Raw genomic sequence first — 10,476 nt, 5'->3', positions numbered from 1 at the left:
CATAAATGACATGGTGGATGGGGTGTCCAGTTATGTGAGCCTATTTGCAGACAATGCAAAATTGTTAAGAAAAGTGAGATGTGACAAAGATTGCGAACTACTCCAGGAAGACTTGGACAGAATATGGAAATGGAGCTGTACATGGCAAATGGAGTTCAACACGACAAAATGCAAGAAATTAGAGTTTGGCAAGAGTGAAAGAAGAATCAGGAGTATGTACAAGATAGGAAATGAAGACATAAAACCAGTCATGAAGAAAAGACCTTGGGGTGACAATTACCAATGACCTATCGCCAGAGAGACATATAAACAAAATAATTGGAGAAGTATTGAACTTATTGAGGAACATAAGAGTGGCGTTCGTATATTTAGATGAAGAAATGATGAAGAAAATAATTACTGCAATGATAAGACCGAGGCTTGAATATGCAACAATACAGTGGGCTCCGAACTTAAAGAAACACATAAGGAAACTAGAGAAAGTACAGAGGGCTGCAACAAAAATGGTGCCTGACTTAAGAGATTTGACTTATGAAGACAGACTGAACAGAATGCAACTTCCGACCCTGGAAAACAGAAGAGAAAGGGGAGACCAGATAGCAATATACAGAGTGATGATTGGCATGGAAAAATGGATAGGGAAGATCTGTGTATGTGGAATGAAAGAATGTCGAGAGGGCATGGGAAAAAACTAAAATGGCCACTTATAGGAGAGATGTGAAAAAATATAGCTTCCCTCATAGAAGGGTGGAAGCATGGAATAGTTTAGACGTGGAAGTGGTCAACGCAAGGAATATTCATGATTTTAAGAAAAAGCTGGACATTAGTAGATATGGAGACGGGACAGTACGAGCATAGCTCTTTTCCCGTATGTTACAATTAGGTAAATACAATTAGGTAAATACACACCAACAAGGTGGAGGGGACAAGATGTTGCAGCAAGGTTGGATTTGGTATTTACCAGGGGCATCTCTCTAAAAGAGGAAATTGAACATGAATGTCCCTTGGGGAAAAGCGATCATGATTTCTTAAGCTTTGAGCTGGATACAGAATTAAGCACGAATAAGATTGTGGAACGCAGGAGGAAAAATTAAATTATACTAGGGCAAACTATAACCATATAAGGGAGTTCTTTAATGAAATTGACTGGTCCGTGGTATACCAGGAAAGGGATATGCAACTGAAATACAATAAATTTATGGATTTGTATAACTCTGCTGTGAAAATGTTTATGCCATATCACAAAAAGAGGACTTTAAATAATAAACAGTGGTTTAATAGAAATTGTGAAGAAGCAAAAAAGAACAAAGAAAGGCATGGAAGAAACTTAAGAAAAACAGTGATGTATTATCAAGAGAAGTCTACAAAACAGCAAGGAATAGATATGTTGAAGTAAGGAGAACAGCACAGAAGGAATATGAAGAGGGTGGTGGAAAACTGTGATAGTGACCCAAAAATGTTTTACAAATTCATAAATGGAAAACTAAATAAAAGGGAGGCAAAAGAAAAGGTAAAAAACGGGGAAGAAGTATATGAAGATGCTGGAGATATAGCTGAAATTTTGAACGGCAACTTTTGCAAAGTGTTTACAAAGGAAGAGCATTTTATGGGAGGAAGACCTACGGAAATAAAGCAAATGCAGGACATCATGGTTACTAAGGAAGATGTAAGGAAAATTATAAGCAATCTGGATATTAATAAATCAATGGGGCCTGATGGCATATCTGGGAGGTTGCTAAATGAATGTAAGGATCAATTGTTGAACCCCGTATTTGATATTGTGGAAACCTCCATACGAACAGGATTAGTCCCAAAAGAGTGGAAAAGAGCTGACATTGTGCCTATATATAAGAATGGTAGTAGAGTGGAACCGCTAAATTATAGACCAGTATCGTTGACTAGTATATTGTGCAAGGTATGTGAAGAAGTAATTAAAGCTAAGTGGAGTGAGTATCTAGAAAGTGAAAACATTCTGAGTGAAAGGCAGTTTGGTTTCAGAAAAGGAAGATCGTGCGTATCCAATTTATTATATTTTTATTCAAGAGTGACTGACATACTACAACATAGAGAGGGATGGGTGGATGCTATCTACCTGGACTTGAGAAAGGCCTTTGATAAAGTACCACACAATAGACTGGTGTGGAAACTAAAGATGATTGGAGGAGTAAATAATAAACTAGCAAAATGGATGGAAAATTACTTAATGGGAAGAGAAATGAGAACAGTGGTGAGAGGAAGGAAGTCCGAACGGAAGAAGGTAACCAGTGGAGTTCCACAAGGGTCAGTGCTGGGTCCCATCATGTTTTTGATTTATGTTAATGATATGCCAGTAGGAATTGACAGTTACATGAACATGTTTGCGGACGATACTAAAATTATGAGGAGAGTAAAGAATGTGGAAGATTGTAACAAGTTACAGGAAGATCTTGATAAAATATATGAGTGGAGTAAGGAGTGGCAGATGGAATTTAATATAGACAAGACCCATGTTATGAAAATGGGAAGAAGTAGATACAGACCAAACAGGGATTACAAGCTGGGTGATGAGAAAATTAAAGAGACCAATGAGGAGAAAGACTTAGGAGTAACAGTGCAAAACACCTTGTCACCGGAGAAACACATTAACAAGATTTTTTTGAAAACATACAACATACTTCAAAATATTGGCTTTGCATTCCACTACCTAGATGAAGGAATGATGAAGAAAATATTATGTACCTTAATAAGACCCCAGTTAGAATATGCACCATGTGTCTGGTCACCGCATATGAAGAAAAATGTGAAGAAGGTGGAAAGGGTACAGAGGCTGGCAACAAGGATGGTACCAGGACTCAGGGAGTTAGACTATGAGGAAAGACTGAGGAAGCTGGGGCTGACCACATTAGAAGAGAGAAGAACAAGAGGAGACATGATAACTATGTATAAATTGGTGAACAAGATTGACATACTGGACAGAGAGTTGATAAAGGTGACCACAAGTAATCATCTCCGAAGACATGGAAAAAAGCTAATAAAGGACATCTGTCTAAATGACATGAGAAAATACAGTTTCCCGCATCGTAGCATTGATAAGTGGAATAAACTGAGCAGTGATGTCGTTGACGCGGTGTGTGTCAATCAGATGAAAGAGAGATATGACAGGAATGGACAAGGAGACAGGTCACAGAGAGCTTAGCTCGGGCCCTGTAATACACAAATAGGTAAATACAACACAGGTAAACACACACACACACACACACACACACACACACACACACACACACACACACACACACACACAGATTAGATTAGTGTACAAAGAAAAACACATCCAAACGTAAAATAAAATGATAAACAAAACCTATATAAGAACAATGAAAAAGATCATCACTACAAATAATATCTACAATAATACATAATTGATTCATATAAATGCAAGGTATCATGACTAATTTTTCATGAATCATAATGTGATTATTTTTCATTGAACAAAATCATCCATATCAGTTAAACCCACGGAGCTTCTAATACTGTTTGACAGACTACCTAACCAATAGGGCAATGAGGAGCAGAGTCACTAGTGGCATACCACAGAGTTCAGTGCTGACACCAATTATGTTACAAGTATATATTAATGATATACAAGAGTAGTTACATAATTTGTTTGCAGATGATGTGAATCTTTTGAGAGTAGTAATAAACACCAAAGACTTTAGGAAATTGCAGAAAGATATCAACAAAACCTGGAAGTGGAGCCAAGAGTAAAAATTAGAATTTACTACAGTAAACCCCACATTTAGTGATCCTATTAGTCTGCCGAAACCATCGCTAAATTGGAATTTCGCCAAATTTGAATACTACTTTAAATAGGGAAAAATACCAATCAGTCTTTCGTCTGGCCAAAGTCCCCATTTACAGCTGCAACATCGCCACCTTCACGAGAATCAGCACCCTCCGAACCACTAGCCCCCTAAAACTCGGAAACGTTTGGTTTTTCGCTCGCGCTAACTCAGGAAGTTTGGCGAGAAACGCACAAAATAGCCTCTATTTACATACTGATAACAATTGGAAATTCAAGAAACGAGTGAGTACAAATGGTCTTCTGCCCACAAGCAACTCTTTCTCTTTGCAATGCAAAAAAACAGAAGTCTCTAGATGCTGATTACCAAATTATCACAGGTTGAATGAGGGTATAATCGGTGTACGTGGCCTTGCGTCTGATCAGCGCCAGCGGCCTTGGCTACAGCGATAGAAAACAGGCCCCTTGTATCCTCTCTCTCTCTCTCTGGTGATGGTGGTAGAATGTCCTCCCACTCGGTGGTTGAACCCCCTATATCCGTATCAGAGCCAAGAACATCGCTATCTTCGCTTTCTATTATTGTAGAAACTGTTAATTCCAATGCCCTTTCGATACCACTCTCATTCAAAAGTTGTCTCCCCGCAACATGACGAGAGACCCGAGGTGTAGAAGTAAGGCGCAGGAGAGGTGACGGAATCGGACACCGTGGAATCACTTTCGCTCTCACCATCTATCGTGGAAGTTGGTGACACACTGACCTTAGACCTATAGCACATGTTTACTCCCGATGAGTGTTGCCAACTCACAAGCAAAGAAAGCGGGAAGAAAATAGCCAAAATATAGCCCAAAACGCCCAAACGTCGATTGACGTGCCCCGAGTCTTGCGTGATAAACGTCTATCGACGTTCCCGAGTAGAAGGGGCTAGTGGAGGCCATGGTGATAGCGAAACTCGCTAAACAGCGAGGATGGGAGCACAAAAAATTAGTTGATACTCTAGATTAATAACTCAAGTGTGGAGCGGGAATGCCGGAGGCACTGTGGGGCTAACGTCACAGCCAAACAGACACACGATTGGCTCAGAGTGAGCGTGAGGTGGGACAATTGGCTCAGAGCGAGCGGGAGCCAGGACAGTGTAGCACAGTACATTCGCTAAATATGAGTGAAAATCGCTAAACTTGAGGGCTTGGCCTTTTTCCAGACATTCGCTAAATAAGGGTTTCATTAAGCTGGATTTCGCTAAATTCGGGGGCTTACTGTACTAGGAAATGACATGTAATGGGAATGGGTAAAAGTTACATAAGACCTATATGGGAATTCAAAATAGGAGAATAGATTATAATGAAAAGTAGTATAGAAAAAGACCTGGGAGTGATTATATAAGACACCCTTACTCCAGAAAGACACATAAATGGATTATTTGCTTCAACATACAAGATACTAACTAACATCAGGGTGACATTTCATTACATGGACAAGAGTATGATTAATAAAATTATAACTACTATGATAAAACCTACACTACAATATGCAGCAGTGGTGTGGTCACCATACAAGCAAAAAGATATCAAAAGAATAGAAAGAATCCAAAGGACCACTACAAAGATGGTGCCAAAATGAAGGATTTTCCCTATGAAGATAGATGGAAGGAAATGGAACTACCATCTTTGAAGGACAGATGGGAAAGAGGATATCTAATAATATTGTATAAGTTAGTAAACCATATGGAAAAGATAGATAGACAAGACTTGGTATCAGTGACAGAGGATGGAGATAAGCGAACAAGAGGACACTCCTCCAAGATGATCAAGAAAAGTCAGTGTTTGAGAAACATTAAAAAGTTTAGTTTCCCACACAGGACAGTGGATATTTGGACTGGATTGAGTGAAGAGATTGTAGCAGCAGAATGTGTGCACAAATTTGAGGAAAAGTTGGAAGTTGGATAAATATAGAAATGGAGATAGTTCACTATAAGCCCTGCTCAAACCCTGTAATATACAACTAGATAAACACACACACCAAGTAGTGTAGTGGTTAGTTAGCACACTAACTCACAACTGAGAGGGCACGGGTTCGAGTCCCAGGAGCCGTGAAGTAAATGGGCAATCCTCTTAGTAAATAGGTACAGGATGTAACTCGAGGGACTGTGGCCTCGCTGTTCCGGTGTGTGGAGTGTGGTATGGTCTCAGTCCTACCTGAAGATCGATCAGTATGAGCTCTGAGTTCTTTCTGATGGGATAAGGTTGGCTGGGTAATCAGCAGACAACCATGGTGACTAACACACCCACACACTCACTAAACACCAAAACCTTTCCACTCTCTCTCTCTCTCTCTCTCTCTCTCTCTCTCTCTCTCTCTCTCTCTCTCTCTCTCTCTCTCCTGCTTGAACAATAGCCGGGCTTCAGTCTCTGGGATTGTCGTCCTCTCTCCAATGTAGTCATACAGATCTTTGCAAGGTTCTGGGCGCTCAAGCACCAGGTAGAAACACTCACCGGTGTCCAAACAGTGTAAAAGCTTTATCACGTGTTCTATGTGGGAGACTCTTAACAGCATTGCCACTTCTCTTGGAACTAGCCGCCAATTCATCTGAGAGAGAGAGAGAGAGAGAGAGAGAGAGAGAGAGAGAGAGAGAGAGAGAGAGAGAGAGAGAGAGAGAGAGAGAGAGAGAGAGAGAGAGAGAGAGAGAGAAGAGAGAGAGAGAGAATGTGATTTTAATGCTAAAATTAATTTCTTCACTTACCTGTTTTTCATACAAAAAACTAGCAGTTCCACTGTCACTTACTTTCATACACCAAGATTACAAAAACTTCCGCCTGGCGCTATGCCTGCCAGCACAGTGCCCGGCACTACCGATGGGATCGGCTGTGCTGCCCCTCAGTTAATTTTCATGAGCATTGAAAAAGACTGGGGGAGAAAGGGAGGGCACCTGTTTTTGTATGAAAAACAAGTAAGTGAAGAAATTAATTTTAGCATTAAAAATTACATTTCTATCACAGACACCTGTTTTTCATATAAAAAAAAACTAGCAGACTCCAACATTTAAGGAGGTGGGAGTAGACAGGAAGGGGCAGGCATAAAGGGTGAAATAGTTGTCCATTGTGGAGACACTAACCCGTGGTAGAGGTTGACGTGGAGAAGAGGGTGCTGGAGAATGCAACCAGGTGCATGGGAGTACTCCATGACCCATGTGCCTCAAGAATTAGAGCCCAGGTGACCAGTGGTGAGTGTCCTAGGAGCGTGCCTATGCCTATGACTGGAGGGGGGAGCTGAGGAGAGCCCATCCCAGCTACTGACCATCTACCCGCTGGCTGAAGGTACCAGGACTGTACAAACAACTCACCAAGTGCCACCCTGAGCAGACTTCCAAGGTCTGTGCATGGCCAGGCAAAGGAGTTAGTCAACCACATGTCCAGTAGCAACCACTGGACCCAAGGCAAAGATATCCCCCTCCTGTCTTACTATTTCCCAGAGATAAGGGTCAGCGAAGACCAAAGGCGTCCTCCAGCAGGCCGCCCTCAAGATAGTGGGAACAGAGCAGTTCCTCCACAGGAGCATAGAGGTAGCAATGCCATGGATGTCGTGGGCACGGACCTTAAGCTCGCGGCAGGAAGAGTCAGGAAAGGAAGTGTGGGCCGATTTGATGATATCCCATAGGAAGAAGGAAATTGCTCCTTTGCACATAGGTCTGGAAGGACATCTAACAGCAAGAAAGAGGTTGCGGGATCTTGTAGGCGAAGCCGTTCTATGCAGGTAGTGACGAAGCGCCCGAATGGGACGTAGTAGTCTCTCCACATCCTGAGAACCCACGACGGTGGCAAGGCTCTTAATACAAAACTACCGAGGAGTACTGTGGGCGTCCGTATCCATCTTAGCAATAAATTCAGGAAGATAAGAGACCAACAGATCCTGTCCCTGCCAGCTCGTCTTGTGAGAGAGTGCTTGGATCTTTCCTACCCTCTGTGCTGTAGCAAGAGCAAGCAGAAAAAGACTTTCTATTCAGTTCTCTGATAGACGAGAGCCACATAAGTTCAAAGAGAGTCGTGGTTAGGAAGCGAAGAACGACATCCAAGTTCCAGGAAGGCCGAAGATTCCTGCTAGGTCTCTGTGGCTGGGAAGAGCAGGCTCTGACAATAAGCCTCAGCACCTGGTCGTTGTTGAGGTCCAACCCTCAGATTGCCAGGACGCTGTTAAGCATGGCCTTGTAGTCCTTGATAGCAGAGGTGAAAAGATGGTAATCCTGACACAAAAAAAAACAAGAAAATCTGCAACTTTCTGGACCGTGGGGTTAGAAACGGTATGCCCGTTGTCCTTGCACCATTTCCTGTACCTCTTCCACTTGTGTTGATAGTTTAAAGAAGTAGAGGGCCTCTTTATCATGTGCCAAGAACTCTGCCACCTTAGAGGAGAAGCCTCTGTATTTCATGTATCTCTTGACAGTCTCCACCCTGTCAGCTAAAGCCCATGGATACCGCGGTGGAACCTGTGGGAGTGGGGCTGAGTCAAGAAGGCGTCGGGGTGGCTCTCATGACGCCTTCAACAGGTCTGGTAACCACTCTCTCTGGGGCCAGAACGGCGCAATCAAGATGAGCCTGGTGTTGATGGTGTTGAGCACCTTCCTGATGAGAGGAAAAGGAGGGAAGGCATACAGGTCTTGGTTGTCCCAATTGTAAAGAAAGGCATCTATGGCAATTGCTTCGGAATCCTGACAGGGGGAGACAAAGTTCGGGATCCTGTAGATGAGACGCGTGGTGAAGAGATCGATAGTCGGGTAGCCCCAAACCCGCCACAGTTGACAGCACACGTCCATGTGAAGGGTCCACTCCGTGGACAGAATCTGGTGGCGCCTGCTGAGGCAGTCGGCAACCACGTTGTCGGAGCCCCGCACAAACTGAGTCAAAATCCCCACCGAATGAGCCTCGGCCCAGTCTAAAATCTCCCAAGCCTCGTTGTTGAGGAGAGTGGAGTGGGTACCCCCCTCCTTGCTCAGACAAGCGAGCGCCGTGGTGTCAGAGAAAACCGCAACAACAGAATTCCATAGCATGTCCACAAAGTGTTGGAGCCCCAGGCGAATTGCCCTGAGTTCCAGGACGTTGATATGTAGAGACTTCTCTTGGGTGGTCCAGAGGCCACTCACAGAATCCTGAAGGAGAGAAGCCCCTCCACCCTTCGTTTGAGGCATCCGTAAAGAGAGAGATGTCCAGAAGAGCTAGATGGAGGGATTGACCCTGAAGCAAGTTCTGGTCCTCCAGCCACCACTCCAGGTCCTGGCGAGTGTTGAGGTCCCAGCATACAGGATGGTCGTCCTCCATCGACTGCCTGTCCCACTGCAGGTTCAGCTGAATCTGAACAAGGCGCATCCTCCTCCTTGATCCTGGCACTAAATGAATGAGTGAGGACAAATGCCCGAGAAGACGCAACCAGTCCTTTGCAGGTGGGGACGGAAAACTGAGGAAGGAACGAATTGTATTCCGTAGGTTGTGCATCCTCCCCTGCGTCAGGAAAACCCTCAAAGGAGGAGAGCGAATCAGCATCCCGAGAAAGGTCTTCTCCTGCTCTGGTCAAGGAAGATTTCTCCCAATTTATATGAATCCCCAGAACTGAGCAGATGCCTATGAGACAAGCGGTTGCTCTTCAAGCCTCGTCTGCCGACGAAGCTAGGACTAACCAATCGTCCAGATATCGGAGGATACGGAAGCCCCGACGATGGAACTCCGCTGAGACAGGAGCCATGAGATGAGTGAAGACTTGAGGGGCAGTACAGAGGCCGAAGCAAAGAACCTGAAATTGTAAGTGGTAGCCCTCCCAAGAGAAGCACAGGAAACGCCGGCTGTCTGGATGGACGGGTACCTGGAGATAGGCGTCCTTCAGATTGAGACACCATCCAGTCGTCCTGTCATATTGCAGACATGAGGGTTGTGACCGTCTCCATCTTGAACTTGGTGGTGACAACGTACTTGTTTAAGATGGAGAGGTCGATGATGGGTCGAAAACCTCCTGAGGTCTTTGGAACAACAAACATGTGGCTGTAAAAACCCAGAGTAGAGGGTGCTTCTTCTATGGCACCCTTGGCCTTTAGTTGCTGGATCTCCAACCGAAGCGCTTGTCTTTTGAGGGATCCTGGAGCATAGCCTCTGGGCTCCTTGAAGTCGGTTGTGAGTGGCAGGGGTGCAGTGAAGGGGATCTTGTAGCCTTCCCTAGAACATCGAGGATCCACGTCTCTGCCCCTATCTTGCACCACTCCTCCTACCTGCGGGCTAAACAGCCCACAACTGCCCCTTGGGGATGAAGGGCGTCGCTTCCGAAAGGGCTTTGCCTTCCGTCCCCCTCCTTGCACACTGGAACAAGATGAGTAAGAGCCGCCAAACACCCCCCGGGAGTCCCTTGCATGAGTGGTGAAGGAAGACCTCCAAATGGGAGCAGCAGAGGGCCTGACAGCTGTGGAGGTATAAGGTCGGGGACCAAGCTCAGCCAAGGGCGTGCCTGGAGCAGGACGCGGCTGGGCGAGAGCTCTGAGTGCGGCCTCATGGAGCGTCCTATCAGCATTGGACTTTGAGGAATGTAGCGCCTCCTGAAGGCGGTTCTCATAAAAAAGGAGAGGGGTAAAAATGGGAGACCTCTGAAGGATGCCTTTTTCGACCTGCGAGAAGGATGGTCCGAGGTAAGCCTCCCTCCTCCAGGCCCGCAAGTTGGCAATGACATA

This window comes from Portunus trituberculatus, chromosome 35 (assembly GCF_017591435.1).
Source record: "Portunus trituberculatus isolate SZX2019 chromosome 35, ASM1759143v1, whole genome shotgun sequence".
NCBI classification, from domain to species: Eukaryota; Metazoa; Arthropoda; class Malacostraca; order Decapoda; family Portunidae; genus Portunus; species Portunus trituberculatus.
This window is presented reverse-complemented; position numbering follows the sequence as displayed.